Source organism: Thalassophryne amazonica, chromosome 7 (genome assembly GCF_902500255.1).
Source record: "Thalassophryne amazonica chromosome 7, fThaAma1.1, whole genome shotgun sequence".
NCBI classification, from domain to species: Eukaryota; Metazoa; Chordata; class Actinopteri; order Batrachoidiformes; family Batrachoididae; genus Thalassophryne; species Thalassophryne amazonica.
In genome coordinates this window covers 30835274-30858053 of record NC_047109.1, presented here as the reverse complement: position 1 = coordinate 30858053, position 22780 = coordinate 30835274, and the positions used below count along the sequence as shown (strand labels likewise).

At 42.5% G+C, this 22780-nt stretch overlaps 1 long non-coding RNA gene across 1 annotated transcript; it reads right to left on the bottom strand.

Annotated features, from left to right (window-relative positions):
• Positions 1–1641: 1641 nt before the first annotated feature.
• On the bottom strand, positions 1642–22487 carry LOC117513739. The gene is made up of 4 exons (XR_004561700.1): positions 22476–22487; positions 18204–18205; positions 7762–7893; positions 1642–1653 (listed from the first exon to the last, which is right to left on the bottom strand). It is a non-coding gene; the product is annotated as an uncharacterized LOC117513739 (long non-coding RNA).
• Positions 22488–22780: the final 293 nt, after the last annotated feature.

Here is a 22780-nt window from a genome sequence, read left to right as displayed (position 1 = left end):
CCCACTCACACACTTAAAGTATCCAATCCACTTAACCTGTGTGTCGTTGGGTGTCGAAGGAAACCACCCGGAGAGAACCCATGCAAATACGGGGAGAACACGGAAACTCACGTGGGAATCGAAACTATGACCTTCTCGCTGTGAGGCAACAGTGCTAACCAGTAATCCACCATGCCACCCCATATGTATGCTGTCAGTGTTAACACTGGTGATTTTGCTGTGTGTCCTTATAAAACTTGTCCCGTTGCAAATTATGCAATAAGGGATGAATCATTTTGTCATACTCTACGCTTGTCAAAGTTTTTAAAGCAACAACAGTGGCCATGATTCACATTTGTTAAAAAGGTGAGCAAACACAACCATATTCAATCCTGATTAATTTTATTAATTCTTGATATTAATAGTAATTTTTAAAGGAAAAGCTGTGTCAGTGATGTGATTTCTGAGATCTCTGCTGTCAGTCACCAGTCATACTACATGCACACCAAGCCTGAGTCCAGCTGAACTATTTCCCAGCTCAGATCCAACATATCTTAACGTGGATCCAGACACAGTAAAGTGTGCTGTGCTTGGCCACGGCCCAGAGGACACACAGTCATCAAACAAGTACTCATCAAACACTCTGGGCACAGTCCAGAGTGCCTGGTATGAGCACGCCCTGATATCTATTGTAGGCTGCTGTTTAAGAAAAGCTGAAAAACTATAATGTTGTGCATGAGATAAAAATTAGGATTGTGTACTCATGCACACAATGATATAGAATGTGTAAACCATACAAGGACAGATTTAATTTAAATGGTAAAATCGGAGGCGTCTCTGAGACAAACTGGTGAGTTTTTGAAGCTCTGTGTTTTTCTTTTTTATGTACCTCCCTTGAGGTGATGTCAGCAGCAGCAATCTACGTGCGACCCATAAACCCATAACACACGGCTATGACCTAAGCTGTTGATGGAGGCCAAGGTAATGTAACGTGATGTAAATCAAGGCAGGCAATAATGTTGAAAGTCAGAAGACAGAGGCTGCATGTTCCTGGCTGAGAAATTTATAGACGCATATTTTACTACAAACAATACACAGTGGATCAATTTGATGGACTCAGGTTTGTTTTTGCTCCGCCAGTTGTGGCAGCCAATTAAATTGAGCTACTATGTCTGCATTAATGCACCAGTGATACATGAAGAGGGCACCTTTCAGGCAACAGGCCAACTCTCGTCAGAAAATGTGTTAAAATGGTATTTGAATGCATATAAAATAATATTTGACAAATAATGTGTTTGTGAGTTTGTGAGTATATAAATACATTTTTTTTTTCTTTTAAAAGATTCTTCAGTGGGAGACACAGTGGCTTAGTTTTTAGCATATATTTCTGTTGTCATCCATGAAAGCAAACAAAAAACAATCAACCAAATTACTGAGAACAGCTTAAAAATTAAATTTAACATCATTACCAGTAACATGATTGTCTTACATCTCAATGGTACATTCATTGTTCTTATAATGTTCTGTGCTCTCATTATTTTGTCCTTACACTGTCATGATTTGGGTTTGTACGAAGTGTTTTTTGGTTTTCTTTATTTTGTTTCTGCCTGCTGCACACACACCAGCCCTGCATTTCCTGATAAATACTCCCTCTATTTAAGCCACACCTTTCACCTTACCTCGTTGCAAGATTGTTGAGCCTTGAGCCACTTTTGAGCACTTTTTTCTTTCTGAGCATTTTGGGCTGTTTTTGCCTTCCTCCCTGGCTGTTTTTTTATGTTGTCTCTGCCTAATGCTTCGGATCCTGTTGCTTATCATAGCCTGCCTACCTGTGTACCGAACCCTGCCTGAACTTTATTAAACCCTCTTTTAGTGACATCTGAATCCTGCATTTGTGTCCAGTCACACCATTCCAGTAAGCCTGACATACACATTTTCTTTGATTTATGAACATTTGTACAGCATTCAGACAACTTTATTGATCCCAAAAAAGGGCGATTACATTTACACTCCAATTACTTCAGACGAATTGAGGCAAAGTGGGTGAAGGCCACCTGCAACTGTCAAGTCACGCCGCCAGCAGCGGAAGCATTTAATTGCTTCCGCTGCTGGTGTTCGTGCACATGCACATGATCATGCACAAAACAGTTTCCGCAGGATTGCATGGCATCTGTACACGGCTGTCTGATCATCTGTTTCTTCCGACTGCAGCTGTTATTTTTTGGGTATCACCCATTCAGCCTGTTCAACCTGATTTGCCCAACTTTGTCTTATGTGTGAAGGGGCCTTCAACAATGTGTTCTGATTCCTTGTCTGTGCAACTGCATGAATTGGGTTTTGGATGGGGCTATGAAGTACAGCAACTTCAGTGACTTTCTTGACAAGGAAAGGTTTTCTTACCATGATTTTGTGGAGGATGTTGTAATCTTTGCAGAATAAATAGATGCTCTGGTTCAAGCATGAGGGAGATGAATTGTCTTGGTCTGCAATTGTCATGAATCAAGACTAAGATCCCGAGACTTGGCCATCAGAAGTGTGTGCAGTTAGTCTCAAAGTGTAGAGCAATTCACTTGTCTTAGCAGTGACATTCATATCTCTGAATTGTTGCCTTGACACTTGGAAAAAGATTATGTATTCATTAAGAAATTACAGGATGGTCTGAGGGACAAAGGAGTTCTTCAGTCAGTTGGTCCTACACTTGGGAAGGAGCAGTCTGTGGCTAAAGAAACTACTCTGGCTGCTGATGACGGTGTGCAGAGGGTGACTGGCATTGTCCACAATATCCAGCAGTTTGTCCAGTGTTAGCTTCTCTGCCACCGTCACCAAAGAGTCCAGCTTCATGCCAATCCCAGAAGCAGCCCACCTGATCAGTTTGTCAAGCCTGGATGTGTCCTTCTTGGATGTTCTACCCCCAGCACACTACAGTGTAAAAGAGGACACTGGCTACTGGCTGGTAGAACATCCACAGGAGTTTTCTGCAGATGTTAAATGACTGCAACCTCCTCAGGAAGCAATGCCTGCTCTGTCCCTTCCTGTACAGGTGGTTGGTGTGAGTTGTCCAGTCCAGTTTTGCTTGGTCTGGACTTCCCAAAGTCAATGACCAGCTCCGTTGTCTTTGAGGTATTGAGCTGTAGTTGGTAGGTCTAACTTGGCAAAGACTTTGGCTTCCTTTCATGGCTCAAAAGTAATGGGAGGGGGTATATATTTTTTATTGTTATGTCATTAAAACCTCTATAATCAGTACAAGGTCATAGTGCCTTGTCTATATTTTCTACAAAAAATAACCCAACACAAGCAGAGGATGAGGAAGGTCAAATTAATCCAGAGCCGAGTAATTCCAGCATGTAATACTCCATAGCTTGTCGTTCAGGTCATGAAACGGGAATACAGCTTGCCCCTTGGGGGCGTGGTTCGTGGCAAAGACTTGTCCTTTGCCAATACTAAACACCTTGGCCAAATCATGATAGCGAGTGGGACCATCAGTTAAATCAGGATTAGGTGGTTTCAGAGAGTCCACTGGTTGGGCCAGGTACGTAAGCCAGCTAGTCAGTCCCCAACACAGGATCTGCCCAGTGGTCCACTCAATATTTGAAGTGCATTTCTTGAACCACGGTTGCACCAAAATAACAGGATGTGACATTTTACCAAAAATGTATAAACTCATGAATTCTGTGTCTATCTCTAAATGTCACTTGCACAGGCAGAGAGCAGAGAGAGACTCTAACGCACTGCTGTCCACGGTGTTCACCTCTACTGGGCGTGGCAAAGGGACCACCTTAAGGTTCAGGTTTCTGGCAAAAGATGGGTGCAGGAGATTAGCATGATAATTTTCTTAATAACAATAATAATTGGCTTCAAAATTCATCACTGAATTCCAAACAGATTTATTCACTTAATTCCTTAAACTTTATTTCACTGCTTTCTTTCAACGTCTCACGAGTAATAAAATGTGTCCATAATAACCATTTAATCATTGTCCATATCCTCAAAATGCCAGTAAACTGTTCATTTGTTTGTATATTTGTAAATAAAATGTAAATATTCCTGCTGGTTTTGCTGTGAAGTCGAAGTTATGACTTTTAGATGTGAGACTGATTAATGATATGAGACTGATTAATGATCACTGATTAATGTTTAAATTAAAGTTCCTATGGCCTAAAAACATAGGTGGTGCCTCCAATAGCTGTGAGGTAATTAAATATTCTAATTAAATATTGTGCTAAATAATTATTAGGTCTTAAAATTGTTAATTATTTTGGAACACACATGAAGTACCATTAATTCTAAAGAATAATGATGTAAAATCACTACATATTTATGGGGCAGCCGTGTGTAGCCAAATAATTATAAATTACCTCAAACTGTTACATGATTTTGGTCTCCGCTGGTGAGGTCCAGTCCAAATAAGAGCTTAATAATTATTAAATATTTAAATTTGCTACATTATTATGCAGCCATGTGCAGTAAAGTTTAATAACTGCAAGTACTGTAAATTATTATTTTTAATTTACACTACAGAAATGACAGGTCCCTGCTGACATCCTGATTCCTTGACATCGGTGATGTTAGATCACCGAAGTGACTTGCCTCCTGGTGTCATCTGAGAGCCTTCTGTCCACTTGAATGGCCAGAGCTATGACAGAGTCCAAATCCTCAGGCAATTTGGCTGCGGGTTATCAAATCGATTTTATTTATATAGCAATTTTATTTATATTTTTATATATTATTTATATTTATATAAGTTATCCTTGATCTGATGTGATAGGCATTGAACAAAGTCAGTTATTGCCGCCGTGTTCCACTCACTCTTTTCAGCAAGGGTGCAGAAGTCGATGGGATAGTCAATCACTTGACAAGAACTTTAACTTAAAATCAATAACAACCTCACAGCCTCGCGACACGGAGATGTGCACTGGAATACCTGCTTGAATGCCTTGACAAAGCTGCATAGTAATGAGCAGGTGTCAGATTGGCCATGGCCCAAGCTTCAGCACGTCCAGACGGGTAGATGATAAAGGCTATTTTGGTGCATTCGGATGAAATGGTCGAGGCCTGGAACTCGAAATGCAGCTCACATTACATGAGGAATGGTTTCACATCATCAGATTCCCCGCAGAAGTGCTCCAGGTGGGAGAGCTGACTGCAAAAATCGAAGTCTCTGACTTGTGACAAGCTTCTGGTTAATGCCCTTCATGATGAGTGTACCACCGCCTCAGGTGTTGCTGCCATGGGTATGCTTTTTTCAAGCATCTCCATGAGCAGATCAGCCTAGGAGCCTAAAGAGGACATGAGCCAGTCTTGTTGCTTAGCTAAACTGAACATAAAGGAAAAAACCCAGGGGAGGCAACTGTCTAGTGGTTAAGGTGTTGGGCTTGAGACCAGAAGATCCTTGGTATAAATCCCATTGAACAAATTGGAAAATCACTAAGGGCCCTTGGGCAAGGTCTTTAATCCCCTATTGCTCCTGGTGTGTAGTGAGCACCTTATATGGCAGCACCCTCACATCTGTCAGGATTCATGACGTGGAACGAACAGTATGCTGGACACAATATGCAGACTTGGACTCAGAAGGTTGAGTATTTAAAGGATTTATATAGAAAAACAGGCACAGGTTCGGTAAACAGGTGATCAGTCAGCGTGGCAAAGGTAATCGGCAGACGTGCGACAGAGGCAACTGTCAAAAACAAGCTGGGTTCAGAGGCAAGGAGAAACAAGGTTGTCAGAGGTGAGGCAAAATCTGAGTCCCAAAAACAAGCAAGGTTCAAAAACACAGTGAGTCCAAAATCAAGAGGCAGAGACAAAAAAACAAGGTCAAACAGAGCAAGGTCATAAACAGAAAAGCAGATGGTCAAGGACTAACAAAGCAACACTAGGCTGGAACGCAGACAAAGTCAAACGAACTGGCAGAGAACAGAGAAAAATGCAAGGCTTAAATAACAGGGTGTGATTAAGGAAAGTGAAAACAGGTGTGCAAGAAAGTTCAGGAAGGAGACAAAGCTGAGACAAGCAGGAGCAAGAGAGTGCACTAAAACAAACACTAAGCAGACAGAAATAGAGGCGTGGAAGAAAGAGACAAAGGTGAAGTGCAGGTGCAAGAGAGTGCAGAAAAGTAAACACTAAGCAGACAGAAAGAAAGTGGAAGGTGAGTCCCAAACATAATGCAAGAAAAACCTACACCTGGAAGGAAAACAAAAGTGAGAACTGAAAAGTGATCAACAAGAGAATTAAAGGCTGGGGCTGAAACTAAAACAGAACTAACATGTGCCAAAAGCATAACAAACAGAAATTACAAGCAATAGTGGTAAGTGGTAATATGCAAAATAAAACCAGTGACGAAAGTAATCCTAAACTGAAAATCAAAGACAGGGGACATGAACACAGACAGAACCAAGATAAAAACCCAGGCCCGGATCATATCATGATAACATCGAGGTGAATGAGGCATTATTTGTAAAGCACTTTGAGCGTCTAATGCAGATGGAAAAGTGCTATATAAATGCAGTCCATTTACCATTTACCCAAACATGAATACAATGGAAATACAAATCCTACACATGAAATGACAACCCATATTACACAAACTTCTCTTGCAATTTGCCCCAGTGCCACCTGTAGAGGATCTCTGAAGACTCCACTGTTGTCAGCGTCATCACAAATGAGGATGATGGGAAGAGCAGAGCGCTGATACAGGACTTTTTGACTGGTGCCAGGACAACTGCCTGCAGAGAGAAAAATAAAGGGACTTGTGGAGGACTTCTGCAGGCACAGACATAACTCCCCAACACAACTTTACATCCAAGGTGAGGACACTGAGATATCAACATCCTATGAGTACCTGGTTATTCACCGGAATAATATACTGGACTAGTGGTAATTTTGTCACCTGTTTTGTTTTTGTTTTTTAATCTCTTTCAAATCTTTCAAATGTCCTTTTTAACACAGTAAAATCACCAGGTTAAATTAATACTGACAGTGAACATATGCTCCCACTCTGGCCAGAGTAGGAGCATATGTACACTGGCAGTGTTAATTTAACACTGTCAGGGTTAGTTTTACAGTGGTGATTTTGTCAACAATAATGCATGTTAATTTAATCTTTGTCAGTGATTTTGAACACTGATGTAGTATCGTCATCGCCTTGTTTGGTCATGAAAAAAAAAAGGTCATTAACAAAAATATTTTGCCTTGTCTGACAAAATTAACACTAAACGTGCAACTGATCTGTACAGGGATGGCCAGAACAACCTCTATTTGTGAAGGATACTAAGGTCATTTGATGTGCAAAGAGCACTCCGAAAACCTTTTATGACTGTGGTGGCATCAACCATCTACTTTGAAGTAGTCTGCTGGGGCAGAAACATATCAACAGCAGACAGGAGGAGTTGGGCAAAATGATCAGAATGGCCAGTCTGATTCTGGGATGCCCCTTGACCCAGTGCAGGTGGTGGGTGAGAGGAGAACAGTAGCCAAGTTATCATCTCTGTGGCAGGATTAGTCTCATAAGTGGATGAGACTCTCATCCACTCCAAGACACCATTGCAGCACTGGATACCTCCTTCAGTGACAGATAGATTTTCCCAAAGTTTCTGAAGGAGAGGTTTTACAAGTCCTTTCTTCCTGTTGCTGTTGGACTGTACAATTTGTACTGCTCCCAATAAGTGTATATGGACTGCATTTTATATAGTGCTTTTCCATCTACATCGGACGCTCAAAGCACTTTACAAATAATGCCTCACATTCACCCCGATGTCAGGGTACTGTCATACAAGGCACTCACTACACACCAGGAGCAATAGGGGATTAAAGACCTTGCCCAAGGGCCCTTAGTGATTTTCCAGTCAGGCTGGGATTTGAACTGAGGATCTTCTGGTCTCAAACCCAATGCCTTGACCACGAGACATCACCTCCCCATTACTTATGTATATCCCAGGTCTAAAAAACTGCAATACTTCTGTTACATATGTTTTACTGAACACATTCTGGACTCACCATGCCTACTGTATACACTACATGGTATCCCACTTACAAATCTGTATACATAAAAGGCTACGCCTGTCTGTCTGTCTGGGATAAACTCCCAAACTATAATATGTAGCCCTAAAAACTATATATATTCTGAATCATGACATGGGGAACAAATTGGTACCATTTTTTTTAAAGTTGAACTGAAAATTATCCCCAAAATAGCCATTTATGTAAGACCATACAGTGCTGTACCATGTGCAATAAACTCCCAAACTATAATATGTAGCCCTAAAAACTATATATATTCTGAATCCTCATGACATGGGAACAAACTGGTACCATTTTTTTAAAAAGTTGAACTGAAAATTACCCCCAAAATAGCCGGCTGTGGGTATGACCAGGCAGATTCAAATTATCAGCCCTGTATGTGTTAATCCCTTTCTTCAGCTACCTTATGTTCTCAACTGTTAAGCACCTGACTGTCCTGTACAACCCAGTTTGCCCTCCTGTCTGAATACATTCATTTTATGTTTGTAAAATTGCAATGTAAAAAGAGTGACATACACCATTACCTCAATTTTGATTCATTGATATTTACATTTACTGTTACCTACCTTTTGTGTGTAATTGTTATAAATTTGATTTATAAATGTATATAATTTTTATTTATGCCCATTAACTATTACATTTATAAGACATCAGCATTACTAAAACAAACTGTTTTGATTAAAAAGATTAGCATTTGGCTTATGTCTAAAACAGGTTAACCCATCATATTTCTCTGTTTTTCATTCTCTGCCATGCAAAGGTATTTGTGTTTACTGTCTATTTGCACACTTACTTTGCCCTACTGTTGCAAAATATTACTGTTCTCTCCCTCAGCCCCAACCAGTCCCAGCAGAAGACTGCCCCTCCCTGAGCCTGGTTCTGCTGGAGGTTTCTTCCTGTTAAAAGGGAGTTTTTCATTCCCACTGTTGCCAAGTGCTTGCTCACAGGGGGTCGTTTTGACCGTTGGGGTTTTTCCGTAATTATTGTATGGCCTTGCCTTACAATATAAGGCGCCTTGGGGCAACTGTTTGTTGTGATTTGGCACTATATAAATAAAATTGATTTGATTTATATCTGTTGCTGTGACACTAAATGTTTCCATCGGGGACGAATAAAGGAATATCTTATCTCATCTTATCATTTCTTATCTTGCCAATACTGACATGCAGGCGGGGGTGGCCGAGTGGTTAGTGCACTTGGTTTCAGTGCAGAAGGTTCCAGGTTCAAATCCCACCCTTGCCACATTTCTCCATAAAATGTGAAGTTGCCAAATCAACATGAAGATCGATTGCAAACAAAGGAGATCTAAAGGGACTTACTTACTGATGGAGAAAGACTGATTCCCGTGACATCTGATTTCTGGGGAATGTTCCTTCCTGTGGTCTTTCGGGTGAAATGTGACGATTTACAATTTACTTATAACAATCAGAAATATTGTGTACTACATCTGACCAGTGGTGGGCACAGTTCAGCTTATCCAATAGCAAATAATTATTGAAGATAATGTTTTTGCTAGCAGATTAGCTTTTCAGATAAGTTTTAAAACCATCATCGCACTAGTCATCTTCCGATAAATTTAGTTCTGATAACTTTCAGTCCGATAACATTTTTTTTTTTTTTTGCTGGTAATGTGAGCAAAGTTTAAAACCCTAAAATCAAACGCTTTAGTCCGTCTGTTGTGTGTTTATTTATGGCAGACTGGCTGTCACTTGCCAAAGACGTCATCATTAAGTGCAAAACGTGATTGGCCGGTCAATGCAGGGAGCATTGTGGGAAGTGTAGTTCAGGATCACTTTGGACATTACAGTGTTTCCATCCCTTGTCCCTTGGAAATCTGCTGCAAAACCCATCACACATTGTGCAAAAAGAATTATTTAAATATCTTAAGAACACTGGATTGCTTCATCGCATCTAAACAAATGACTATGGCTGACAGGAGTTAAGGTTTTGTAAAATCTCAGCAATCACTCACCAGGCCGGTAGGTGACAGTAAATGCACCTTAAGCTGATGCCGTCTGCCACTGGATCGAAAGAAAAAGAACGGACTAATTTTAACATTATTTTATTTTATTTCTTTGTGGCTGATGGTATTGCCAAGACTCGGTGGGAGAGAGGAGCTCTCACGGTGCATCTGTGTACAGAGGGATATTTCTTCACCATTTAGACCATTCTGAATATTTTTTTCAGATAAATCCTATTGAAACTAACAGATAAGAATTTAAATTTACTACGTGTCTTTTACTCTGCCAATCAATACATTAATGGACGTATTTAAGTTTTCAAGCTGCAGGGTTCAAAATGTGTGAAAAAAGCGGCAGCTTTTAGCTCGTAAATGACAGTGTATCTAATACCGAGATAAACTATGACTTCTAATACTGTGTTTTATTGCTTTTGAAAGATGACGATAGTGTTGTGTGGGCCGCTGAAGAGGAGGTACTGCTGGCCCACCACCACCAGAGGGCACCCTGCCTGGAGTGCGGGCTCCAGGCACCAGAGGGCGCTGCCGCCTCACAGGAGCAGCCGGGGTGACAGCTGACACTCATCACCTGTGACAGCTGTCACCACTCATCTGATCTGCATCGGTATATCAGCAAGACGTCATCTCCACCTCTTTGCCGAGATATCGTTCTACCTGAAAGGTAATATCCTCAGCCTGACTGCTTGATAGAAAGCCCTTTTTGTGATTTTTGTGAGTGATAACAGACTTTTTCTCCAACGAGAGGTGGAGGTAGCTTCCCTGCCGTGCAGATTGCTGGGTGCAGACGCACCCACGTTTAATTGTGTTTTTGTTCCTCGCCAGCAGTACCAGGTCCGACACGCGGAGGCAGTGGCCACCTGGGAGTTCGGGACTTGGCGGCTCCAGTATTCCCGGGGTCTGGTGGCGGAGGAAATCGTGTGGTTCCGGTTCTGCTTTGGACAGGCGTCTCCTATCTTCGAGCCTGCCCACACGACACCTTGTAATTTGACCTCTGATCTATTGTGTAATCTGTTGTGTTTGTTGTGCACGTTCGCAACAGTAAAGTGTTGTTATTTGACCTATTCCATTGTCCGTTCATTTGCGCCCCCTGTTGTGGGTCCGTGTACTTACACTTTCCCAACAGATAGTATTTGTGGTTTTATTTTTTTAATTTATTCATTTTTCATGTGTTGTTTGCATTTGTGAACCTTGAATTTAACCAGAAGCCCCTGCGGTGCTTAAAGTGAAACTGGTTTATCAGAATCCGACAGTATAATCTGATGTGGCCGCGTCCAAATCAATACTAATGGTTATCGGTTATCTGTAATAAAGATAATTTTTTTTAGCAGTTTATTGGTTTATCGTCATAAAAGATAACTTTTCAGTTATCTGATTAATGGTTATTGAAGCTAACATTTTGGTTAGCTGTGCCCGCCACTACATCTGACTGCCTCACAGCTTCATGAGGTCCTCCACACTGTGCACGTGACAATATAACATTGATGATCACTTTTACACATTTTAGACTGAACAATATTTTTTTGTGGGTACACATCTCTTTCCTGCACTTACATGCCGACCTTCCCATGTGAACCACCTTCCTGATTAAATAATTAGGGAATAACCCTGTTACTTTTGATGATTTGCAGACATTCATGCTGGTTATATGGTCGCAAATTGATCTTTACCGGCGAAGCATTAGCGGAACCAGTAAAACAGATATTTGTTACCGTATAACAGCATGAACATCTGCAAATCATCAGACACAAGGGGGTTATTCCCATTCTAATCCAATTCCATTGTTTGCACGGTTTATTTGTCTGTAGGTAATTCGACGGGCGAGGCTTACCGTGAGGCAGCATCATTTCAACAATGGTCAGGGCGCGGAGTAATCCATCAACTGTGAAACTCCATCAAATGTGAAATGATAATTCTGTCAGAATCCACATCAGTACTTTCGTATAGCAGCTTAAATTCACCTATTTTGGCCGTGGTGGCGGTACGTGACTTTGTCGCTCTCGGCTAACAGCGCGATTATGACATCTGCCTAGCAGCATGTGCAGCTGGTGTTCTGTCAAATTGTATGTCTCGTCGTATAACTCGGCAGTTGCATATCCCAACAATTGCACATGCGTGTGCATGCGCAGTTGCGCGGAGGACTGTTGACAGGAATGACATCTCATCAGAACACTGGTCGGGGCGCAGAGTAAATGTGAAACGGTCAAATATTTTGCCACTGTTACCCCAATATTATATGGTCTGAAATCTTACACAATTAATCAGGTTTGTGGGGAAAAAAAATGGATTTGGATTAGAATATCATACAGTCACACAGACTAGACAGGTGTCTGTAAACCTGTCTCTTTCCTGTGCTTTTGTTGATGGCCCCTTCACAATTAGTGTGAAGTTTGGACAAAAACGGCGAAACAGCATGAAACAGTTCAAAATTAGCGCACCACGAAACATTGCGCTGATGGGCAGGCGTGCACAAACCCATTGCGAGAGTTCGTGCATGCGCCGGTGTCTTTCAGGCAGCAACACACAGTGCCAGCTGTGGCACATCACGCCGCTTATGTGGAATATAAAAAAATTAAATAAAATCAGCCAGTACCTGTGGGACCACATCACGCCACTTATGTGAATCAAACAAACAAACAAAAAAAAAACAAAACAAAAAAAAACATATGAGCCACTGGACATGAACTTGCACCTTCTGAAAGCTCTGGTTGTCATGATCCAGCCCTGTTGGGCCCGGCAGTTATTATTTTGAAGTCTTTTTTCCACGTTTGTGCTCTGAGCCTTTTGTATTTTTTAATCATGCCATGTATCATAGTCACACTTCAGCTGGTCTTGTTTCTTGTTCTTGTCAGGTTTTCATGTTAATGTTATCATTGGTTTTGTTTTAGTCAATTAACCTTGTATTTGTTCACGCTTGGTCACTTAGTTCCTCCAGTCTTAGATTCTGTTTACTTCATTTCTTGTATTATGCTTTGGTCACCGGTTCAGTTTTCTTTTGAGAATCTTGTATTCTTAGCTTAGTTCTGTTTATCACATTTTTGTATTATGCTTTAGTCACAGGTTTTGGTTATTCTTTATCTTCAAGTGTTTCTTCTGATTATGTTCTGTTTGTCACTTATTTTTCATCAGTTAGTTCTTTTTATTTATTGCACTATTCTGTAGTCACCAGTTTTGTTTATCTGCTGTTCTCATTTCTGTTGTACTTTTATATCAGGTTTTGCGTTCTGTTAATTAGTAAGTTCCTGTTGAGCTTTGCTTCAGTATTGATTTTCTGATCAGTTCTCATGTAGTTTTTCTTTTGTACTTATTATATCTTGGTTTGCTTTTAGTTCCCATGATTCTTGCTCTGTCCTGGTCCCCTAGTATCGTATTCTGTTTTTGCTCTGTTCTCACGTCATCCTCATTTGTTTGTGTTCATTCCACTTCCTGCACCCGCCTTGTGTCTTTGTCTCCCACACTTTGTCTGTTTTGCATTTTCATTCACTTCCGCTCTTGCTCCTGCTCACGCATCTTTGTATCTGACATCACTCCACTTTGTGTACTCCCTTCCCCATTATCTTGCCCATGCTTAACCTTTGTTTTCCCTGGTCACGCCCCCTTCCAGAACCTTCATCGACACCTGTGTCTTGTTCCACTAATTACATCACCAGTTATATAAGCCCTCACAGTCTCTCGCTCGATTGTTGAATGATTTCACTTTCCAGCACTCACGTCCTTGCCTTGTTTTGCCTAGTATTCAGCCTGCTGGTATCTGACCTTGTTTTGCCCTCAACCTGGTACTTGACTTTGCCTCTGATTACCTCCACGCCGTGTTTTTTGACCACAGCCTGTTTTTTGGACCAAGCCTCAGCCTCACGTCTGTCTGTACCTTTGCCGTCGCTGCTGGACCTCCCGTGTACCAAATCCCTGCTTGTAATTAAACCTTTTTTTTAACACCAGTCTGTTTGTGAGAGTTTTTCATTTTTGTCCTGCTCGGTTTGTGCCATGCCTGACACTGGTTGCCAGTCACAGACTTTACCACTGAGCTACAGAGCTGTTCTGTGAAAGCTGTGGGAATCTGCCTCTTATCAGGAAGGACACGGAAGTATTACAAAAAAAAAATTAAAATCACACACCATATAAAAACACCACATTTATCAAGCGAGCAATACAAATATGATCCGTCTGATCCTCTGTAAAGGACCCCTTGGACACAGACATACAGTCATGAAATGACATGAATGAGGAGCAGTTCGCTCGTCTCATTCATGTCCACATCTGCTGGCACGTCTCCAACCGGCCACGAGCGTGTCTTGTGATGACACACCGCAGGACATCACCTTTTGTGGAACAGAGCTCACGTGGGTGACATGACAGTGAAATTGCCTGCTGCATGTTCTGATCTGACAGTCCGTTTCAATCTGGAAGCAGTCTGTCCATGTGTGTGCAATGCACGCATGTGCGCTCGCTGCAGCACGTTGCCACAGTGATATATGTTTTTATTTATGTCCACTTGATAACAGCAAACAGACACATGCATCACAGTGGGCAGTTGTTTGTCCATGTCCGTCCAAACGCAGTACGTGGTGTCCAGCTGGAATGTCCAGATCCACAGATTTCCACAGCCGCTTCAGTGGGACGACACACCTCCTGTCATCTCAGCACACAGACCAAAGCCACACTCGTGTGGGACTTAGACAAATTTCTCTGCAAGTACAAAAGTGATTGTCTGCAGTCTGTTGTTGTGCCAAGAGTGTGACTGGCCACACATTTTCTAAGTGCCAAACGAGCGCTGTTAGATGTTTGTGCGTGTCACCTGGAATTTGGCCGGCACCTGTCGCGAGAGGGTGCAATGGGTTCGCACAGCACACACTGTCTTTCAGGCGCTTCTGTGTGCAAATAGTTGTAGCAACAGGTGTACAAGGCATTGGAGGCAGGGACGACATTACACGGTTTGCACACGATTCCTGTGTCATGCGCACTAAGTGTGCACTTGTCCCAACTTCACACTATGTATGAAGGGGCCCTGACGCCAGGGCCAACATTGTATGCAGCATCTCATGTGGATGACATCAAGTCCAGCTTCCAACACTTTTTACCAGAGTCCATTGGGACTTATACTGGAGATGACAAAGCTGGAGGGGAGGCGTGTGTATGGGGACACCTGGAGACAATTAGACCTGGTAGACCTCCAAGCCTACACTGCCTATTCACTGCAGTTATTCATGTTAACCACAACTCTGAGACATTGTTCACAGCAAAAAAGAGTGTTAAATAAAAAATTGGTGGTCATTAATGGCTTTGTGTTCATTTAAGAGCAGTTAAAACAGACCCGTCAATTTGATAGGAGACACTAAAGTTAGAGGAGGGGGGTGAACACAGCAGGAGGGTTAAGAGTAGGACGGCGTCACCTGCGAATATGTTAGTACTTTATCTCTTGGTTGTTGTAAGATGGTATTATTGTGAACAGTTCATTATGGCTGGTTGTTTTCTGCTTTGTTCTTTGTCCAAAGTCAAGCTGCTGATGAAACTTTGGACCACTGTTGACCAATCTGTCATCGATCCTCCCATGACAAGCGTATGACTGGGAGGAAAGTTTATTGTTTTTAAAACATTCTGATAATGTTCCACATATTACACCACACTTATTGCAGCCATATAACAGTATTTACTTTACTGTGCTGTAGTAGGATTGAGCAATAAGACAATCAATCTGACAAAATGATCAGTATTTTTCCAAGTTCAAAACTGAACAACATTCAGGTAGGCCACACTGCAGAGCCAGTACACCATCTCCAAACAACATTTATCTGTCAGTTCTCAGCTCAATTGTTTGTCAGCTTGGTAGCTCAGCTAATTACCTGCTCTCTGTTCACTGGCTAGTTCATTTAGGGTGCGTAATTAAATCGGCCTATCACTGCTGCTTCTGCAAAGCTGGTTTGCAACTCGCTTCCACTCCAGCTCTTCCTTTCCTGCTGCTAGTTCTGCTAGTTCAGTGTTATTCTTGTTGTTTGTTGTTACTGATTCCTGCCCTGTACTGTATCCTGATGGTAGTGACAGTGTTTTGGGGGGATGTAGGTCTTCTACTGTTGCCCCTCCCTTTGGCTTTCCATGTATGTGCATGGAAATGCAGAGCCCAAAATGTGATGTGTGTTGGCAATATTGTGATTTTTTTTTTTTTTTTTTTGCAGTTAACTTATGTTAGAGGGTGATTCTTAGACTACGGGCACTTATGTCCTTTGATCATATTGTATGTAAAACAGAAAAAAGGGGAAATTTCACACTTTTATAGTTATCTTTACAATGAAAGTGTGTTAAGAAATTTGTTCTAGTAGTCTATGATGACTTTTTCACCTTTTTTCAGCATCATTATATGCAAATATTGCCATTTTGTGCTTGTCCCACACCCAGACTTTTGATCTTCAATGATAAAAATGAATGGTAAAGAAACGTTTTTTCTAATGTTTTAAAATATCTTTGAATAAAATATCAGTAAAATAATCAAAACATAATTGGGGTATTCAATGTCATATAACTGTTGTGATTTTATTAAACAAAATGTAGTTGTCCCACACTATTGCCGTAATTTCCACCACAACACTGTAATGTCCCTTTAAACAGTTTGTATGAAAGATTGTTTGGGTAGTTTCTATGGCGATAAACAGTGACATCAGAGCACATGTATATAGCGCCAAATCACAACAAACAGTTGCCCCAAGGTGCTTTATATTGTAAGGCAATAGTGTGGTGGAAATTACATTTACAAGGCCAATAGTGCCCGTAGTTAAAGAATCACCCTAGAATGGAATCATCCTTTATTTTTAATTGTTTTCTGTTCTCTTAACCCTTAATTATAAAATGGTGGAATTGCATAGATTTCGTTAATAAAAAATGCTGTGAAACTTAGGTTTGCTTAGACATTTATTTTATTGCAGACAGTGTGAAAAATTTAATTTTGGATGTCAAGGAATGAAGCACTTCAGGTGTTATTTTTTTTTTCCCATTCTCCCTGCAAATGTTTAAGATGTGCAACAGAAAGGGGTCATCCTTGCATTTTTCGTTTCTAAATTCTCAGAGCAGGGGTCACCAACCCTGTTCCTGGAGAACACCTGTCCCACATGTTGTCCAAATCTACCTTCAAGTCACACCAGATTTTTTAAAAGTGGTGTGTTCCAGCTCTTGACTGGCTGAATACACCTGATCGAGTTAATTGCCTGGGAGTGGAACAGCGAGAGTTAGAAATCAGGCAGGGCAGGTGCCTTCTAGGAACAGGGTTGGTGACCCCTGGATCAGAGGATGGGGAAGGACTGTGGACAGACCGGGTAAACCTGATCGGATAGTGCAGGTGAACTGGGTAAATGGTAAATGCTAAATGAACCTGCATTTATAAAGCGCTTTTCCATCTGCATCAGACATTCAAAGCGCTTCACAGTAATGCCTCACATTCACCCTGATGTGAGGGTGCTGCCATACAAGGTACTCAATACACACCGGGAGCAACTAGGGGATTAAGGACCTTGCCCAAGGGCCCTTATTGATTTTCCGGACAGGCTGGGATTTGAACTGAGGATCCTCTAGTCTCAAGCCCGTTGCTTAACCACTAGACCATCACCTCCCGTACATCTGGGAACATCTGGAGTAGCCCACTGTCCAACAGATCTTCAACTCACAACTCTGGTGGAGTTTTTCTGGCATCCCTCTGGAGGATGGGTGCATTGAACCAGAATGGGCAATGTTCAAAACTTCCATTGCTGAAGCTGCAGTGGGGAGCTGTGGCATGAAAGACTTAGTTGTCTCAATGGGTTGGAAACCCTCAAACACCATGGTGGACACTGGTGGACAGAGAAGATGTCTGACTGAAGAAAGAGTCGCTCCGGGATGTTATCTCATAGGTCTCCGGAGACAGTTGCAAGGTACCGACAGGCATGAAGGGCAGCAGCCTCTGCTGTGAGGGAGGCAAAGCAGCGGATGTGGGAGGAGTTTGGATTAACCATGGAGAAGGACTTTCAATCAGCACCAAGATGCTTCTGGCAGACCGTGAGGCACCTCAGGAGAGGAAAACAGGGGACCATCGAAGCTGTCTACAGTAAGGATGGGACTCTGTTAACCTCAACTGAGGAATGAACTGGGAACTGGAAGGAACACTTTGAGGAACTCCTGTGTCAGACTGGAGTGCCCTCTATAGTAGGGGCAGAGCTGGAAGCTGATGGGCAATCATTATCAATTTCCCTGGTGGAAGTCATTGAGGTAGTCAAACAACTCCGCAGTGGCAAAGCCCCAGAGGTTGATGAGATCCATTCAGAAATGTTAAAGGCTCTGGGTGCTAAAGAGACTGTCAGATTAAAGAGGAGCAATACAGGTTCCATTCAGGTTCCATGACAGGGAATGAACCGACCAGCTCTTCACTCTCACAAGGACCCTGGAGGGGGACTGGGAGTATGGGACTATGTTTTGTGGACTTGGAGAAAGCATATGATCAGGTTCCCCAGGAGATACTGTGGGAAGTGCTCTGGGAGTATGGATTAAAGGGTCCCATCTCAGGGCCATCTAATCTCTGTACTCACAAAGCGAGAGCTGTGTTAGGGTTCTTGGGAGCAAGACAGACTCATTTCGAGTTGGGTTGGCCTCTGCCAGGGCTGTGCCTTGTCACCAAACCTGTTTGTGATATTCATGGACAGGATATTGAGGCATAGTTGGGGGAGGAGGGTCTTCAGTTTGGTGAGCTCAAGGTCTGCTTGTTGCAGATGATTTGGTCCTGTTGGCTTCATCGGCCTGTGACCTCCAGCATTCACTGGGTCGGTTTGCAGCCAATTGTGAAGCAGCTGGGATGAGGATGAACAGATCTAATTTTGAGGCCATAGTTCTCAGCAGGAAACCGACGGATTACTTACTCCGGGTAGGGAATGAGGCCTTACAGCAAGTAAAGGAGTTCAAGTACCTTCGGGTCTTGTCCATGAGTGAGAGGACAATGGAATGTGAAATGGGCCAGAGAATCTGCGATGTAAGAACGGTATTGCATTCATTCTACCGTACTACACTCGATCTATTGGTCAGTCTTCATTCCTACTCTTACCTAAGATCGTGAGTGTTAGGTCATGACCAAAAGAACTCGATCGTGGGTACAAACAGCCGAAATGGGATTCCTCATACGGGTAGCTGCTGTCTCGCTTAGAGATAAGGTGAGAACCTCGGTCATTTTTGAGGAGCTCGTAGTAGAACTGCTGCTCTTTCATGTTGAAAGGAGCCAGCTGAAGTGATTCAGTCATATGGTAAGGATGCCCCTTGGCCACTTCCATTGGGAGGTGTTCCAAGCACATCCATCTGGGAGGAGACCCCAGGAAAAACCCAGGACGAGGTGGAGAGGTTATATCTCCACACTGGACTGGGAATGCCTCTGCATCCCCCAGTCAGAAGTGGTTCATGTGTCCCAGGAAAGGGAACTTTGGGGTCCCTGTTGGAGCTGTTGCCCTCACGACCCAATTCCGGGTAAGCAGTTGAAGATGAATGAGTGAGAAAACCAGACTAAAAAAATGACAGGACCTTGGATCTGGTGATGTTTTTATTGCTGTGATGATGAAAATGTTGGACATTTACAAAGTGCAGTTCAGAGTTGTTGGTTCTGTGTGATCCAATAAATGAATCCAGGCCCAATTGCAGGTATGCGCTTCAAGCTATCTGACTGTGTCCTTGGATGAAACTGTTCTTTTGCATTGTCCCACTTAATGGGTACTTTAACCTGCAATGGACAGGGATCCTGTCCACAGGGAGTCGTAGACTCTCATCTGCTTAACACTGCAGTATCGAGAGATAAAAACAGGCCTTACAGGCCTCAGGGCCTGCTTAGGACTATGCTTCTTCTACTTGAATATGCATGAATAATGAAAATGTAACAAGCTGAATTATTTAAACATTAATGTTTTAGTCTGCACAGTTCCAACTTTACCCTGTACGATGACTATCCCCATGCATCAAACTGACTGTTTGCTTGTATTGCAAGTTGCATGTGTCTCTGCAAGCTTGTTCAATGAGAAACACCTTGGTGTGTGTCTGTGTAATGTCCCATGACCTCCATTAAATGGCCTGATGAGGGGTTTTGTAGAGTCACACTGTTGGTACACAAAAAGATGCAATTTTAATGAGGTGCACTGCGTGTGAGAATGTGTAGCAGGAAATGTTGCTGTCACTTTTAATTGTGTATTATTCCAGCACACAGTCCCAGTGCACATCCAACACCACTGTGCCAAGTGTGTGCTCTTTAATTATGGAGGTAACTTAGTGTTTTAATGGAGTGTGTGAGTCTTTGTTGAGGTGTCTGCTGCTCTAAATGTCTGTTTAACTAAGTGTGACGATGAGTGTTGCCTTCAGCAATGGAAACATCATGGAAAAACCAAATATGATCTATGACCTCCACTTGTGGCTGACAGTAAGTGCACAGAATAACAATAATGAAAGAAAAGCTACAACCCCAATTCCAATGAAGTTGGGACGTTGTGTAAAATGTTAATAAAAACAGAATATAATGATTTGCAAATCCTCTTCAACCTATATTCAATTGAATACACCACAAAGACAAGATATTTAATGTACAAACTGATAAACGTTATTGTTTTTGTGCAAATATTTGCTCATTTTGGAATGGATACCTGCAACACGTTTCAAAAAAGTTGGGACAGTGGTATGTTTACCACTGTGTTACATCACCTTTCCTTCTAACAACACTCAATAAGCATTTGGGAACTGAGGACACTAATTGTTGAAGTTTTGTAGGTGTAATTCTTTCCCATTCTTGCTTGATGTACGACATTAGTTGTTCAACAGTCCGGGGTCTCCTTTGTCGTATTTTGCGCTTCATAATGCGCCACACATTTTCAATGGGCGACAGGTCTGGACTGCAGGCAGGCCAGTCTAGTACCTGCACTCTTTTACTATGAAGCCATGCTGTTGTAACACATACAGAATGTAGCTTGGCATTGTCTTGCTGAAATAAGCAGGGACGTCCCTGAAAAAGACGTTGCTTGGATGACAGCATGTGTTGCTCCAAAACCTGGATGTACATTTCAGCATTGATGGTGCCATCACAGATGGGTAAGTTGCCCATGCCATGGGCACTAACACACCCCATACCATCACAGATGCTGGCTTTTGAACTTAGCACTGGCAACAATCTGGATGGTCTTTCTCCTCTTTTGTCTGGACGACCCGATGTCCATGATTTCCAAAAACAATTTAAAAACAATGCACTCACCTGTTATATCACCTTTCCTTCTAACAACACTCAATAAGCATTTGGGAACTGAGGACACTAACTGTGAGTGTCATGATTGGGTATAAAGGGCTCAGCCATTCACAAGCAAAGATGGGGTGAGGGTCACCCCATCTGTGTGAAAAAATAGTCCAACAGTTTAAGAACACCGTTTCTCAACATTCAATTGCAAGGAATTTAGGGATTCCATCATCTGCAGTCCATAATATAATCAGGAGATTCAGAGAATCTGGAGAACTTTCTACACGTAAGCGGCAAGGCCGAAAACCAACATTGTATACCCGTGACCTTCGATCCCTCGGGTGGCACTGCATTAAAAACCAACATCATTGTGTAAAGGATCTGACCGCGTGGGCTCAGGAACATTTCAGAAAACCATTGTCAGTTAACACAGTTCATCGCTTAGCTTTTCTTTCTTCCTGTTAAAAGGGAGTTTTTCCTTCCCACTGTAGCCAAGTGCTTGCTCACAGGGGGTCGTTTTGACCGTTGGGGTTTTACATAATTATTGTATGGCCTTGTTGTGATTTGGCGCTATATAAAAAAAAATTGATTGATTGATCTACAAGTGCAAGTTAAAACTCTACCATGCAAAGTGAAAGCCATACATCAACAACATCCAGAAACGCTGCCACCTTCTCTGGACCCGAGCTCATTTGAAATGGACAGACACAAAGTGGAAAAGTGTGCTGTGGTCTGATGAGTCCACATTTCAAATCGCTTTTGGAAATCATGGACGTTTTGTCTGGACAAAAGAGGAAGAAGACCATCCAGATTGTTACCAGTGCAAAGTTCAAAAGTCAGTATCTGTGATGGCATGGGGTGTGTTAGTGCCCATGGCATGGGTAACTTATACATCTGTGATGGCACCATCAATGCATTCAGGTTTTGGAGCAGCACATGCTGCCATCCAAGCAACGTCTTTTTCAGGGATGTCCCTGGTTATTTCAGCAAGAGAATGCCAAGCCACATTCTGCACGTGTTACAACAGCGTGGCTTTGTAGTAAAAGAGTGCGTGTACTAGACTGGCCTGCCTGCAGTCCAGACCTGTCGCTCATTGAAAATGTGTGGCGCATTATGAAGCACAAAATACAACAATAGTGTTGGGAAAGTGTAGTGACACGGACCCACAACAGGGGGCGTAAATGAACGGACAATGGAAGGAGTCAAATTATAACACTTTACTGGTGTGAATGTCACAACCAAACACAGCAGAATCAGAATGTGCAACAGTCAATTAATAAAAGGTGTCGTGTGGGCAGGCTCGACGATAGGAGACGCCCGTCTGGAAACGAACCGGAACCACACGATTTCCACCGCCACCTGAACCCGAGGAATACTGGAGCCGCCAAGTCCCGGAGTCCCCAGGTGGCCACCTTCCCGGCGTGTCGGATCTGGTACTGCTGGCAGAAAGCAAAAGACAGTCAAAGGGTGGGTGTGTGAACACCCAGTAACACTGGTGGGAATGCCACCTCCACCTCTCACTCAGCGCGCTGCAGCGGTCTCAGCTGAAAAGGAGCGCCGTCTTGCACAGCCTCCTCAAAAACGACCGGTTCTCCTGCAAACACTCACAA